The sequence below is a fragment of the Henckelia pumila genome, chromosome 3, assembly GCF_033568475.1.
Source record: "Henckelia pumila isolate YLH828 chromosome 3, ASM3356847v2, whole genome shotgun sequence".
NCBI lineage: Eukaryota > Viridiplantae > Streptophyta > Magnoliopsida > Lamiales > Gesneriaceae > Henckelia > Henckelia pumila.
In genome coordinates this window covers 62,046,054-62,061,016 of record NC_133122.1, presented here as the reverse complement: position 1 = coordinate 62,061,016, position 14,963 = coordinate 62,046,054, and positions in this window count along the sequence as shown.

Genomic DNA, 14,963 nt, shown 5'->3' with positions numbered 1-14,963 from the left:
TCAGCAATGACTTGAGACCAGACATCATCAGCTGAGAGCTTGATAGAAAGAAGTATTGAAGACTGGACTTGGATCGAATTATGACTGCCTTGGAGTATAGTCGTACCATTTGGAGTGAAACTCGTCTACAGTATTGTAAATCTTTTGAACTGAATCTACCAGAGGTATTTGGATGAAATTAGAAATTCTTATCGATCTTTTTGGTTCTGTTCGAAGAATAGTACTGATCATACAGAGTATTGGAGAATGGTCTTGCAGAATTGAGTGTCGAGACGTTGCATGCTATACTATTGAAGTCTGAATTTTGATTGTATCGAGATGTCCTTTCCTCGATCATATAAATTCTAGAGATGGAATTTCTGTGATTATTGCAAGACCGAAGCTGTTTTGATTGAAGCCAATCCGACATCCATACCTAAGAACTGAAGATTTTGAGTTCTATAGTAGATTTTAGAGGGATTCTTATCGTCGAGAAACCGATTTCTCATCTCACTCCAGAGAACGCAATTGTACCTGAACCGAATCTTTTGAGATTAGTTGTTTGGCATGAAGAAGAGATCGACTCGAGCTCCAGTATTTCTTATTTCCTTTGTACTGATGATCTTCAGTGCATTGCATCTTCGTATCCAGATTCTGGAGGTGTTCTTATTCAGTGGAAGTTTGTGATAGCTTAGTCATAGTAGCAGCTGAAGCAGTACAAGACTCAACACCCGATTCACGATATTGAATTGACAGTGATCTTATTGCTTCTAAGATCGGACATCACAATCTCCAGTGAAATTTTTCGAAGTCCTTTTTGAACCGAGAAGTCAAAGTATGAGTTTTACAGCCGAATTGATTTTGAGATTGAGGAAAAAAATTGATATAATGAAGAATCTGATGTTGAATTTCAGTATGATCCAAAGTATTGCGATGCAGCAATTGAGGTTTGAACAGAATGATCAATTATTATTTTATCTACTACCGTTATTCTTTTTGAGCCGATGGATCTGTTCTTATTTTATCTACTATCCTTGACTTCGTCGACTGACGAGTGTTGTACTTCTGATTTAGAGTCTGAAACAGATAGAAAGTCTATCAGAATTCTTTTATCTGAACTGAGCCAGAATTGATTTAGAAGATGGAGATAACACAGAAAACAGATTCGAATTGGAGAATTTATTGAAGAAGAGTCAAAAACTGGGCACAGTCTGAGTTACAGGACAGTGACGATACCTCAGTTGTGAGTAATTGTTTTGTTGTGACAAAGAATTTGATTGAGATAGAGTATCATGAGATTGACACTTTGCAGTTATTATTATTTCGTTCAGACGATCAAAAGATATTCAGAGGATTGAGGAATCGACCTTTATAGGAACAGATGAAGAATGAGGTTCGAAGAATGATTTCGTAATTCCTAGTCTGTCCGCATTTGATAGTGATAGATAGAAGGAACCAACTTTCTGTGGTACAGTTAAAAGTCAGAATGAAAAGAAGAGTACTTTTCGACGAATACCTGTCCAAAGCTATCGATTAGGCTGGAAATTAGTAGTTATCTGAGTTTTATTAGACCGATTGCAGAAATCTGCTACTGTATTTCCGTGCAGAATGGATTTCAGACACGACACTATGATTGGGATTGTTGTCAAAAGAATTTTCAGATAGTTGACATGTCAAGTATGTTCTTTCAGAATGAGATTTTGAGTTAACTCTCACCTTGAACTCAGTCTTTAAGAGACTTTTGTTATTGAATTATAATTAAGTTCAGTTTATTACCCTCAGAACGACGGACAACCAAGAATAAGCGATATAGACTTTAAGAGGATATGCGGAGCTGTAGTGCTTGATTTTGGCACTAGCTGGATGGATTTCTTATATTTTGTGAAGTTTCTGTACAACAGCTATCAGACGAGTATCTTGATATCAATTTTTGTTAATGAGTTGTATGAGAAGAAACAAGAATCTCGATTGAATTGTGATGATTTTCTGAGTTCCCTGACTTGGGATCAGATTTGATTAGAGGTTCGATAGACGGATGGAGATTCCTGTCTATGATGAAGACGATTAGAGAAGAAGGATGAACGAATTATTTGGTTTCCGACGCAGACCTCTGTACTTATGTTCAGGGAGGCCGAGTAATTCAGAAGATTCCTCTTTTTTGAGGCTGTGGCGGTTATGATAAGGGAGAGAACTGTCTCGATGAACTCACGGGTTTCTTTGAGATTCTAGAGGAGATAGGCGATCTCGCCTACCGACTTTTACTCCTTCAGTTCTCCTTGTTTCCATCACTTTGTTTCTCCATATTCTTCGGGTATTCTCGACGTGCTTCACGTCTTTTGTTACCAAATTTGCAAATTTCTTTGAGATTGAGACGAGAATTGATGAGTCGTCAGCTTTGTTGAGACGACCGATTCAGAGTTGACCAAACATAGCAACAACTCTTTAGCGAGACCGATTCAGATGAGTTGTGTAGTTGAGCCGATACGAATTTGAAGAAATGATACAAGTGAAAGAGTGGGTGCCCGGTGAGCCAACTTGTGGCTAAGGGCTTTTATGACTCTATGTATAAACAATCTTTTGTTTAATATAATTTACACTTTTATAATGGCATTTACTTTATCTTTTATCATATTATTATGTTGTGACATACTATAAGATGTTTAGATGAAGACCTTGAATATACTATAGTGTATGTAAGATGTGGTGGCACATGGGGATGGCTATCATGAAACACATCTTATAGTCACTGTATATTCTAAACAGTTCCTAGTCGATTGAGCCGTCCGTTAATAAGGATAAGGATCGCTCGAGATTGAGACTAGCATTTGCGATGCCGAGTACCACGTTTCATTGGTATGGAACATAGAGATGTTCAAAGCATGCAAATGGATATTCATACGATGAATGATCGAACTACCCTATCCGGACTTTCCAAGTGGTTATCACTTATCGAGTGGATAAAGTCCGCGGTTTTGGTTGTACACCATTAGTCCTTACTACTTGAAACATCATTGAGACTCTATATGTTAGTACTGTACGTTGACTCGTTTACCGACTCTATTGGGGTCATCAGGTGTCGGGATTAGGTACAGTTACGGCACATATAGGAGTCGATGCTTTGTTGTCAAGGATTCACCACATACTTGCTAGTGTGGATATCCTATGCAATCTGAGGAGATATTAGTGTGACGAATCTCTGGCCAGAGTACATGATGTGTTTTAAGAAATGGTTTCTTAGTAGCACATGCGATGTCACTATTTGATCTTCAAGATGTATTGCATAGTTATCGAATCTCGAACGACTCTCGATTTACCAATAGTTGTTGATTCGATCGGGATATATGGATGAAGGGACCGTACTGTACGCTAACCAAAATCTATTGGTTCTTGCAGGCACTATCAGTGATACCTAGGGAATCATGGGGCGATGTTGCTAGGCGCTCTTACCATGATTCGATGGGCAAGTCAAAAATTGTTGTTTCGAGTCACAAGGATTTGTGAGCCCACGGCTAGCTGTATCCCTGAACCATTGAGGGTCACACAAGTAATGGATTTTTAATCCCCGTTGAATAGTTAAATTTAAAGAGTTAAATTTAATGAACAAAGAAGTAGGACTTCTTATATCAGAGTAGAAGAGTAAGATTTCCTAAAATGACATAGGGATGGGCATTTTTTGGAAATCACTGAATTCGGATTCAGAAAATTTATCTTGACTTTAAAAGTTGCAGAAATGGTTTCTGTGCACATTGGTGAAATTGGTTTATCAATCTGAGTCACGATGAATTTTATATTAATTTCTGAACATGCGGGCTTTGCTTGTCAGGCTTGAACTTATGACTAATGGGCCCTAAGTTGTTAGTAGCCCACATTATAAATAAGTTATTGCAGTACAGAAATTATACAACAGAACAAGGCATAATTTTCGAAAAACACTAGGGTTTTCTCTCTAGTGGCCGCCGCCCCTCTCCTCTCTCTGTCAGAAAGTCCAGCTTGTGAATTTTGAATTTGCAGTCTGGTTTAACGGATCAAATTCGTTAATTCTCTTCGTAGAAACTTCTAATAGATTTTCTAGTGCAATCTATCAGAGGGATTAAACTTCTGTTCGTGGACCTGATTGAAGAATTGTTCGTCCATCAGTTCCTGGGATATACAACAAGAGCAGAGTTATCTGTTGGTGTCCATAATCTCGTTTAGAGATTTCAAGGTAAAAATTTAATTGTTATTTAATTTTTACACGCACAATTTAATCGTAAAGTTTTGATACCCATGATATGGAATCGTTCCATATAAAATTTTAAAACTTCCGCTGCACCGAGTTTCAATTCTAATTGATCTGAACACCGTTTTCCAACAGTGGTATCAGAGCCAGGTTGCTCAGATCAAGCGATTAAATTAATCGATTGTACAAAATTTTTAAGCCTTGGTTTTTTTTTGAAACAAAAGAATTTTAAAAAATTTAAAATTAATGGGCAAACCCGGGGCAGCGATTGGATCGCTGCCCAAGGGCAGCGATGGTCGCTGTCCAAGGGGCAGCGACGGGCTGCCCGGCCCGAGCCCCTTTTGGGGCACGGGCTGCCCAGGATCGTCCCGGGCGGCCCGGGAAAATTAATTTTTTATTTTTAATTAAAATTTTATTATGTTAAAATTCTATTTTTGGTCCGATCGAAAATTGTTTTTGATTGGTCCACGAGGCGTTGGATCGAATTGTTCGAGTCCGAAAATTTTAAAATTGATTTTTGGATAAATTTGAATTTTTGGAAAATTTATAAATTTTATCCGTTAAATCAGATTTTATGAAATTAATTATTTTTGGTACAATTGATGATAAGATATGATCTTATGGAAATATTGAGTAAAATATGATTTTATGTATAAAATTGGATTTTATATGTAAAATATGATTTTATTTGATAAAAAATAAAATATGATTTTGTATGTAAAATAAGATTTTATATATGGAATATGATTTTATCCTTTTTAATTTAATTGCCATTGCATGTTATCCAATAAATTAATTTTGAATTAAATATTATTGGATAAGGATGATCGATTGCCATGACCAATTTTGTAGGTGTATGTTAGGGAATTTACATTTGTTTTTATTGTTGTTGGATTTATTAATGGGCCTGGTTTATGGCCCAATATGAATTTTCATATGTAATAAAAGTGGGCCTGGTTTATGGCCCGTTCCCACCCCTTAAAATGTATCCCCTACTTGTCATAGTTATTTATTGTAAATACATTATACTTAGTGGGAGATGAAGATTTGAAGACGGAGGTGGGCCCAGCAGACAATAAAGACTGAAGAAATGTAAATTGGAAGCACAATGTAATAGGATTGCATTGCATACTTGCATATCACCTAGGATTGGACTTAGACTCGTGATTGGCAACCACGGGTCGATTAGTAATGGAATCGATCATCCTAAAATATAATATATGATATTATCGTTGTATGCATGTTTAGACTAAATTGTATGAATCCCGCAAGCATACAAATTTTAAATGATGAGACAAATTTTCAAAATTAAAATCCCTCATTTTAAATATGATTTAAAATTGATATCAAGATAAATAAAGGGAATTTAAATATTGTTTAAATGTTCCTTCCTACCTTCCATCAACGATCAATGTATGAGATGCTACCCGCGGATACGGTCCGGCTCATATTATTGGGGGGGGGGGGGGGCGTTCGTCGAAAAGTTGTACATTGGATCGACACATGTTGTAAGTTGGGTGGAACTCCCATGGGATTTGCTCATATTATTGGGGATCCACATGGCGACCGTCCATCACAACTTAATATTGATGGGTCATCTTGACGTGTCACAATAAACGGCGTCATATTATTGGGCCCTTATTGGACATGAGGTAAAAACGTGGAGGTTGTTTTGGAAGCAATTGGGCTCTACCTTTTGAAAATTATGGTTGGCTGATATTATTCGGGACTATAGTTTGTCAATTGGACTCCATGTTCCCACTAAAGAAAATGTTTCTCGTTTTCACTAGAGGGTAGTGAAATCGTTAAAATAGTGGGAGTGAGATTCATAAAATAAATTTCGCCTATTTTATGTCTTAGTAAATTAATTAAACAATCATCGATAATTGTCTGTTTCATCTCAGTATATCATTATGATGAATCTTCGTAATCCACATGTTTCAATTCTCGAACAAAACAAACTTACTGGCGCAAACAATACGAAATGATTCCATAAGTTAAGATTGTCCTAAGTTCGGAAAAGATTTTCTAAGTGTTAGAAAAGGCTTCTCCGAAAACAGCCCCGGCTGATGTAATTGCCGAAAGGTTGGCCGAACTAGAGAAATGGTTGGACCATGATCTCAAGGCCAAATGTTACATGCAAAATTGGACAAGTCTAAACAAGTTTGCCATCACTGCAAGAAACCCGGTCATTGGAAACGTAACTGCAATGAATACCTTGAGCAGTTGCGAACTGCAAAGGGTATGTTTTACATTGAAATAAATGTTTTTCTTAATACTACTTCTTGGGTATTGGATACCAGATGTAGATCTCACATTTGCAATGAGTTACAAATGATGACAAGAAGTAATAGGCTAAGGATGGGTGAGACCCAGTCAAGGCTCGGGAATGGTTCCAGAGTTAAATCCATAGCTATGGGAAATATTTGTTTAATTTTGCAAACCAATTTTAAGTTGTATTATGAGAAAGATATTTTTATTTGTGCCAAAGATTTCATTAAAACATTATTTCTATTTCTATGCTTGATAGAGATGGGTTTTCTTGTAATTTTGTGAATGAGATTTGCAATATTTACAAGAATGAATGTTTGATTTGAAGTGGACAATTTAAAAACAATCTATATAACTTAAAATTAAAAGACGTTCCAATTAATTATGTTGATAAACCGGTAACAACGAACAAAAGAAAAATCGATAGTCAAAACCCGGCAAACCTTTGGCATGCTAGGCTAGGTCATATTTCCTCAAGGAGGATGAACAAGTTAGAGGGAGAGGGCATATTTGATATGTCTGATATTAACTCTCTACCTACTTGTGAGTCCTGCCTGAAAGGAAAAATGACTAAATCTCCTTTCAAAGGAAAACCTGAGCGTAGTCAAAATCTATTGGATTTGATCCATACGGATGTTTGCGGACCATTTAGTATTGGTACAAAATTTGGTCACACCTACTTCATTACCTTTACTGATGATTATTCTAGGTATGGGTACTTATATTTGATGAAATATAAGTCTGAATCATTTGAAAAGTTCAAAGAATTCAAGGCTGAAGTAGAAAATAAGCTAGGTAAAAGTATTAAAGAACTTCGATCGGATCGAGGTGGAGAATACTTGAGTAACGAGTTTTTGAGCTATCTAAAAGAGAATGAGATTCTCTCTCAGTGGACTCCTCCTATGACACCTCAGTAATGGTGTTTCGGAGCGTCGTAATCGAACTTTGTTGGACATGGTTCGATCCATGATGAGCTTCACTGAGCTTCCACCTTCGTTTTGGGGCTACGCGCTTGAAACGACGGTGTTGTTGTTGAACAACGTCCACACCAAAGCAGTGGATAAAACACCATACGAGTTATGGAATGGCAAAACTCCTAAGTATTCGTACTTGAGGATTTGGGGATGTCCAGCTTACATGAAGCAGACAGTGGGAGATAAGTTGGATAGTCGATCCACCTTATGTTATTTTGTAGGGTATCCGAAGAATTCAATCGGATATTATTTCTATCATCCTACTGAAACAAAAGTGTTTGTTTCAAGGAATGCCACCTTCTTGGAGAAGGAGTTCTTATTGGATAAGAAAGGCGAGATGATGGAACTCGAAGAAATTCGAGAAGAACCCGAAATACAAAATAATGATCCCATACCTCAAGAATCTTCAGAGGACACGCCTATACCTAGAAGATCCGAGAGGACTTCTAGACCTCCTATTCGATATGGTCTTCTTCTTGAAGGGGATCAAGATGAACCCGACGTTGGATGTGATCCAAGAAACTTCAAGGAAGCAATTTCTGATGCGGATTCAAATTTATGGCTTGAAGCTATGCAGTCAGAAATAGATTCGATGCATACAAACCAAGTTTGGTCTTTAGTAGATCCTCCCGATGGAATTGTTCCAATAGGGTGTAAATGGATCTACAAGAGAAAGCTTGGGCCTGATGGTAAGGTATTGACCTACAAGGCACGATTGGTGGCGAAAGGTTATACTCAAAGACAAGGAGTTGACTATGATGAAACCTTTTCACCAGTTGCAATGTTCAAGTCCATAAGAATCTTTATTGCCATAGCTGCTTGGTATGACTATGAGATATGGCAAATGAATGTGAAGACTGCATTTCTTAATGGAAACATTAAGGAAGAGATCTATATGACGCAGCCTGAGGGATACACATCCATGGGAAGCGAGCATAAGGTATGCAAGTTTCAGAGATCGATCTATGGTCTCAAACAAGCATCAAGAAGTTGGAACCAGAAATTTGATGAAACAATAAAGGATTTTGGTTTCATCAAGAATCCAGAGGAACCATGCGTGTACAAGAAAGTAATTAAGGATGCTGTGACATTCTTAGTACTTTATGTTGATGACATCCTACTCATTGGGAATGACGTGGGGATATTGCAGTCAACAAAGATATGGTTATCAGGTAGATTCTCGATGAAGGATTTGGGTGAGGCATCCTATATTCTAGGGATACAGATCTATAGAGATAGATCTAAGAGAATGATAGGACTCACTCAAGCAACCTACATCGACACAATATTGAAAAGGTTTTCAATGGATGGGTCCAAGAGAGGACATCTACCTATGTGTCATGGAGTTTCTCTATCCAAGTCTATGTGTCCCAAGACTGATGAAGAGATAGAGAAAATGACACATGTACCATATGCGTCAGCCATAGGTAGTATCATGTATGGGATGATATCTACCAGAACGGATGTAGCATTTGCTCTGAGTGTCACGAGCAGATATCAAGCCAATCCCGATCAAATGCATTGGAAAGCCGTGAAGGACATTCTTAAGTACTTACGAAGGACTAAGAATATGTTCATGGTATATGGAGGAAGAGAATTGAAATTGGAAGGCTATACCGACTCTAGCTTCCAAAGTGACGTGGATGACTCGAAGTCAACCTCTGGATTTGTGTTCATGCTCAATGGCGGTACTGTCTCTTGGAAGAGTTCCAAGCAGGACACCACAGCGGATTCCACCACTGAGGCAGAATACATTGCGGCATTAGCTGCTGCTAAAGAGGCCGTTTGGATGAGGAATTTCGTCCAAGAGTTGGGCGTCATTCCTGAAGCTGTTGGTCCAGTCCCGGTGTACTGTGACAACACGGGTGCCGTTGCTCAGGCAAAGGAACCAAGGTCTCATCAAAGATCCAAACACGTACTGAGGAAATACCACATCATCCGGGAGATCGTGGAAAGAGGAGACATCACTGTCGAGAGAGTGGCCTCTGCAGACAATATTGCTGATCCACTTACTAAGCCCTTGCCAGGACCATTATTTGATAAACATCGCGAAGCAATGGGACTACGTAGTATGACTAGTTGGCTTTAGGGCAAGTGGGAGATTGAAAGAGTGGGTGCCCGGTGAGCCAACTTGTGGCTAAGGGCTTTTATGACTCTATGTATAAATAATCTTTTGTTTAATATAATTTACACTTTTATAATGGCATTTAATTTATCTTTTATCATATTATTATGTTGTGACATACTATAAGATGTTTAGATGAAGACCTTGAATATACTATAGTGTATGTAAGATGTGATGACACATGGGGATGGCTATCATGAAACACATCTTATAGTCACTGTATATTCTAAACAGTTCCTAGTCGATTGAGCCGTCCGTTAATAAGGATAAGGATCGCTCGAGATTGAGACTAGCATTTGCGATGCCGAGTACCACGTTTCATTGGTATGGAACATAGAGATGTTCAAAGCATGCAAATGGATATTCATACGATGAATGATCGAACTACCCTATCTGAACTTTCCAAGTGGTTATCACTTATCGAGTGGATAAAGTCCGCGGTTTTGGTTGTACACCATTAGTCCTTACTACTTGAAACATCATTGAGACTCTATATGTTAGTACTGTACTTTGACTCGTTTACCGACTCTATTGGGGTCATCAGGTGTCGGGATTAGGTACAGTTACGACACATATAGGAGTCGATGCTTTGTTGTCAAGGATTCACCACATACTTGCTAGTGTGGATATCCTATGCAATCTGAGGAGATATTAGTGTGACGAATCTCTGGCCAGAGTACATGATGTGTTTTAAGAAATGATTTCTTAGTAGCACATGCGATGTCACTATTTGATCTTCAAGATGTATTGCATAGTTATCGAATCTTGAACGAATCTCGATTTACCAATAGTTGTTGATTCGATCGGGATATATGGATGAAGGGACCGTACTGTACGCTAACCAAAATCTATTGGTTCTTGCAGGCACTATCAGTGATACCTAGGGAATCATGGGGCGATGTTGCTAGGCGCTCTTACCATGATTCGATGGGCAAGTCGGAAATTGTTGTTCCGAGTCACAAGGAGTTGTGAGCCCACGGCTAGCTGTATCCCTGAACCATTGAGGGTCACACAAGTAATGGATTTTTAATCCCCGTTGAGATAGTTAAATTTAAAGAGTTAAATTTAATGAACAAAGAAGTAGGACTTCTTATATCAGAGTAGAAGAGTAAGATTTCCTAAAATGACATAGGGATGGGCATTTTTTGGAAATCACTGAATTCGGATTCAGAAAATTTATCTTGACTTTAAAAGTTGCAGAAATGGTTTCTGTGCACATTGGTGAAATTGGTTTATCAATCTGAGTCACGATAAATTTTATATTAATTTCTGAACATGCGGGCTTTGCTTGTCAGGCTTGAACTTATGACTAATGGGCCCTAAGTTGTTAGCAGCCCACATTATAAATAAGTTATTGCAGTACAGAAATTATACAACAGAACAAGGCATAATTTTCGAAAAACACTAGGGTTTTCTCTCTAGTGGCCGCCGCCCCTCTCCTCTCTCTGTCAGAAAATCCAGCCTGTGAATTTTGAATTTGCAGTCTGGTTTAACGGATCAAATTCGTTAATTCTCTTCGCATAAACTTCTGATAGATTTTCTAGTGCAATCTATCAGAGGGATTAAACTTCTGTTCGTGGACCTGATTGAAGAATTGTTCGTCCATCAGTTCCTGGGATATACAACAAGAGCAGAGTTATCTGTTGGTGTCCATAATCTCGTTTCGAGATTTCAAGGTAAAAATTTAATTGTTATTTAATTTTTACACGCACAATTTAATCGTAAAGTTTTGATACCCATGATATGGAATCGTTCCATATAAAATTTTAAAACTTCCGCTGCACCGGGTATCAATTCTAATTGATCTGAACACCGTTTTCCAACAACAAGTAGCGGAGTTTGATTAGAACCGAGATTTCAGAGTTAATTGAAAGAAGAATTATTATAGTAGTCTTCGAACTGCATCTTATTTCTGAGATGGAACTGCTTTGATTTCGAGGACGAAATCGATTCTTAGAGGGGGAGAATTGTAAGGCCCTGAAATTAATTATTTTGGGATTAGTGGAATTTATTAATTATTAGAATTTAATTGATGGGAATTAGTTGAGCCGAGATGGAATTGATTTGATTTGGAGTTTCAGGGACCGATTTGCAATTTAGACAGTTGACTAGTCTATGGGGTATTATTGTTATTATCTAATCTACTTCTTACCATCACTCATTTCTCCTCTCTCCTTCCATCTCCCTCCCGTACGAACCAAGAAGCCATGGCCAACGATTTTCAAGCTTTTCTTTTGTTTGATTCGCCCGATCCGACCGTTAGATTTCAGATTCGAGTTGAGATTCACGATCACCGCAACGAGGGCTTCATTCTGACGTAAGTTTTGCTATGATCCACGAACTTTGAATTTTGTTGGGTATGATATTACACTCTTGGAGTTATTTTTGGTGCAGAAACAGCAGGCCATGCACGCCCGCGTAGCCCGGAAGGCGCGCCCGCGCGTCCTGCACTCTCTCGGAGGCCCGGATAGGGCGTTATGTGCGCCCGCGCCTCGTTTGGCGTGCCCACGCATCCCCACCTGTAAAAAAAAAAATCTACTTTTCGCGATGTGGTTTTGCGTCGCCGAATGTAAGGTGTGTGTCGCTAAATGTCTTATTGATTATTTTTATTTCTTTTGATTACATGATTTATTTATGTTTGAAAGATTAGAATCCGGGTCCTCACAATTTATCACTCCTTGGTAAATTTTTTTTTCCTGTTGTTCCAAATAGTAAATCGAGTTACAAGGGAACAAGTTCCGATGACTTGTAATTTCGAATACTATTTTCACTTCTTTCCATCCTTCTGGAGATCTAAGTTTTCCTATTATAGAAAACTCTTTCTTTTCTGGTGGAATTTCTTGAATAGGAGATTTGTCCCATCTCCTGCTTGTCATTCTGTCTTCTTGGAAAGATAACATTCGGGGTTCTATTTTAAGGTCTCTATATAGAACCGGTCTGTCTTGAATTTGAATGTCTGTTTCTTGAATTAAAGGAAACTCGATTCTTTCCGGGTATATTGCTTGAGCAACTTTCCCAAAGATCTCTGGAATTTCAATGAACTCATTTCTAATAAATAATTCAGAATGGTGAGTATTAGAAAGAGCATATGAAATTTGATACGTAATAGAATATGACCTATTACCTTCCTTCATTAGTCTTTTTTCCTTGAAGTTTTGATGCAAAGTCAAGGCTCGACTAAAATCTCTATCAGCTAAATTGTAGGCTATTCTTGGATAAATAACTCCCACAATTTTTCCTGCACAAAAATTTCCCGAGATAGTTCCTAGAACCGCATCTTGTATATTCCCCATTCTTTTATCGCATACTACGATATCTATGGGTGAATCTATTCCCTCTTTAAAAGTAGCCTTGATCATAATCTGGATTGCTCCAATATGAATCCAAGACATTGTCTTTGCTACTTCTGCTTTTAATTTCTGTAATTCTTCTCGAATTTCTTCAAAGGGAATTAACTGCATTTCAATTTGATTACTGGTTAATTCCATAGGGATCGCCATTTCCCTTCTGGATACCTTATAAATCAAATTATGTCTTCTTTGTCTTAGCCCTAGGTTTCCTAAGACTCTTTCAACTTGTCCTGCCAAAAATCCTTGGTACTTCTGTAATGTTGGATTTTCTCTCATAATCTTTTGGACCATATTATGAGATATCGTGGTTTGACTAAAGAACCCAACCAAACTTTCATGTGTTTCATGGCGAAACACTTCCTCTTTACTCTGATTCTGATTCTGATTCTGATTTATCTTCAGAAACATCTCGACTAAACAATATCTCTTCTTTGTATATGCTTTCATCTGAGGGGATATCCTCAAATTGATATACTTGGACTAGATCTTGAAAGAAGACCGCATCATCCATATCTGGTGTTGCTTCAAAGAGTTTAACTCCTTTTTTCTCGTTTTTTGGACAATTTGTAGATATATGTCCTCTTGCTCCACATGTCCAGCAGTTGCAATCCTTGAAACTTTCACTTGCTCTTGTATGAATTCTTCTGAAAGTTCTTCTTGATGGTGTTCTTCCTCTGCTTTGTGATGAGCCTGTTGCTGGGGATGTTCTTGAAGGTCCACTTCTTCCACCTGATCTATAGGATCTGGCCTTTTGTTTCAATGATCGTTGGAAGATCATTTTCTCTACAACGCAAAGGTGTACGCTTATCTATACCTCTTATTTTCTTGTAGTTCTTCTGTAATGCTGCCATATGACACCATTCTGCTAATTTTCCTTTCAAAAAGGAGGCACGTCTTGCCAATGTATCAAGATTGCCTAGAACATATTCTTTAATCAGCATTTCTCTCCAGGGACTTGGCATTTTTGCAAAAAATAGCTGAATAACTATATTTTCTTCGACTCCCGAATTCCATCTTTATTTAGTGAATAACATAATGTATTCATCAACTAAGCAGATATCATGTAACTCGAGGCTATAAAGAGCTTGAGTATATCTTTTCTTTTTCTCTCTATCTTGATTATTGAAATAGTCTACCCCTATGAATTGTGCTTTAAATAGGGTGACCAATCTTTCTCCAATCTCGCTGAGGGATTCTCCTGCTAAGATTGATTCATTAGTTTCTTGCATAGTCATCTCCCATGCAATCTTAACAGATCCCATTAGACTCATTTCTAGAAGTTTAATGAATCTTTCTTTATTGAGATCTAATGTCCCTACTGCTATTCTCATAGCTGACGTCCAATCATCTATAAGATCTTCTCTGTTTTTAAAGTCCAAAACATCAAGGTTTAACATAACCCCGTAAGGATGTATTGGATCTAAAACAATTTTTTCGTAAGGAGTTTGATGGAGTGGGATTTTACTCCTTCTCGATCTGGTTCCTGTTGGATGTGAATTTTCTCCAACCTGGAACTCACTATGTGGTTCTTCTGTTTTAACCACATATCTTGGGGGATTCCCTATGGGTTGTTCACCCTCAGGGGAATTTATTTTTAGATCTACTACTACTTTGAGATTCGCAAAAGAATCCGCAAGATCTTGTAGATTCTCGAGATTTAATCTTTCTAAAGTAGTCATCAGATAATGTTTTTTTCTGATACTGCTTTTATAAGATTAATCATCATTTCATCATTGGTTAAAGGTTTTTGGACCATTTTGGTTTTACCTTTCTGATGTAACAAAGGTTCGGTACCAAATGAGAGTGGTAACCTTCCTCCTGTATTTTCTTTTCTAGAACCCGAAGTGTGTTATAGATTTATGATTTTATTTTGAAAATCCTTTAGGTTTCCAAGAATTTCTTCTTGTTTCTTAAGGATTTCTTCAATTTGCCGAGGTATTTCATACAGCTGATTGCTGTAATATTGTACCGTTTTTTGAATTTCTTTAAGATCTTCGGAGAGTTTAGAGGAATCTGGGATAATCTCTAAAAATTAAGAGTTAGAA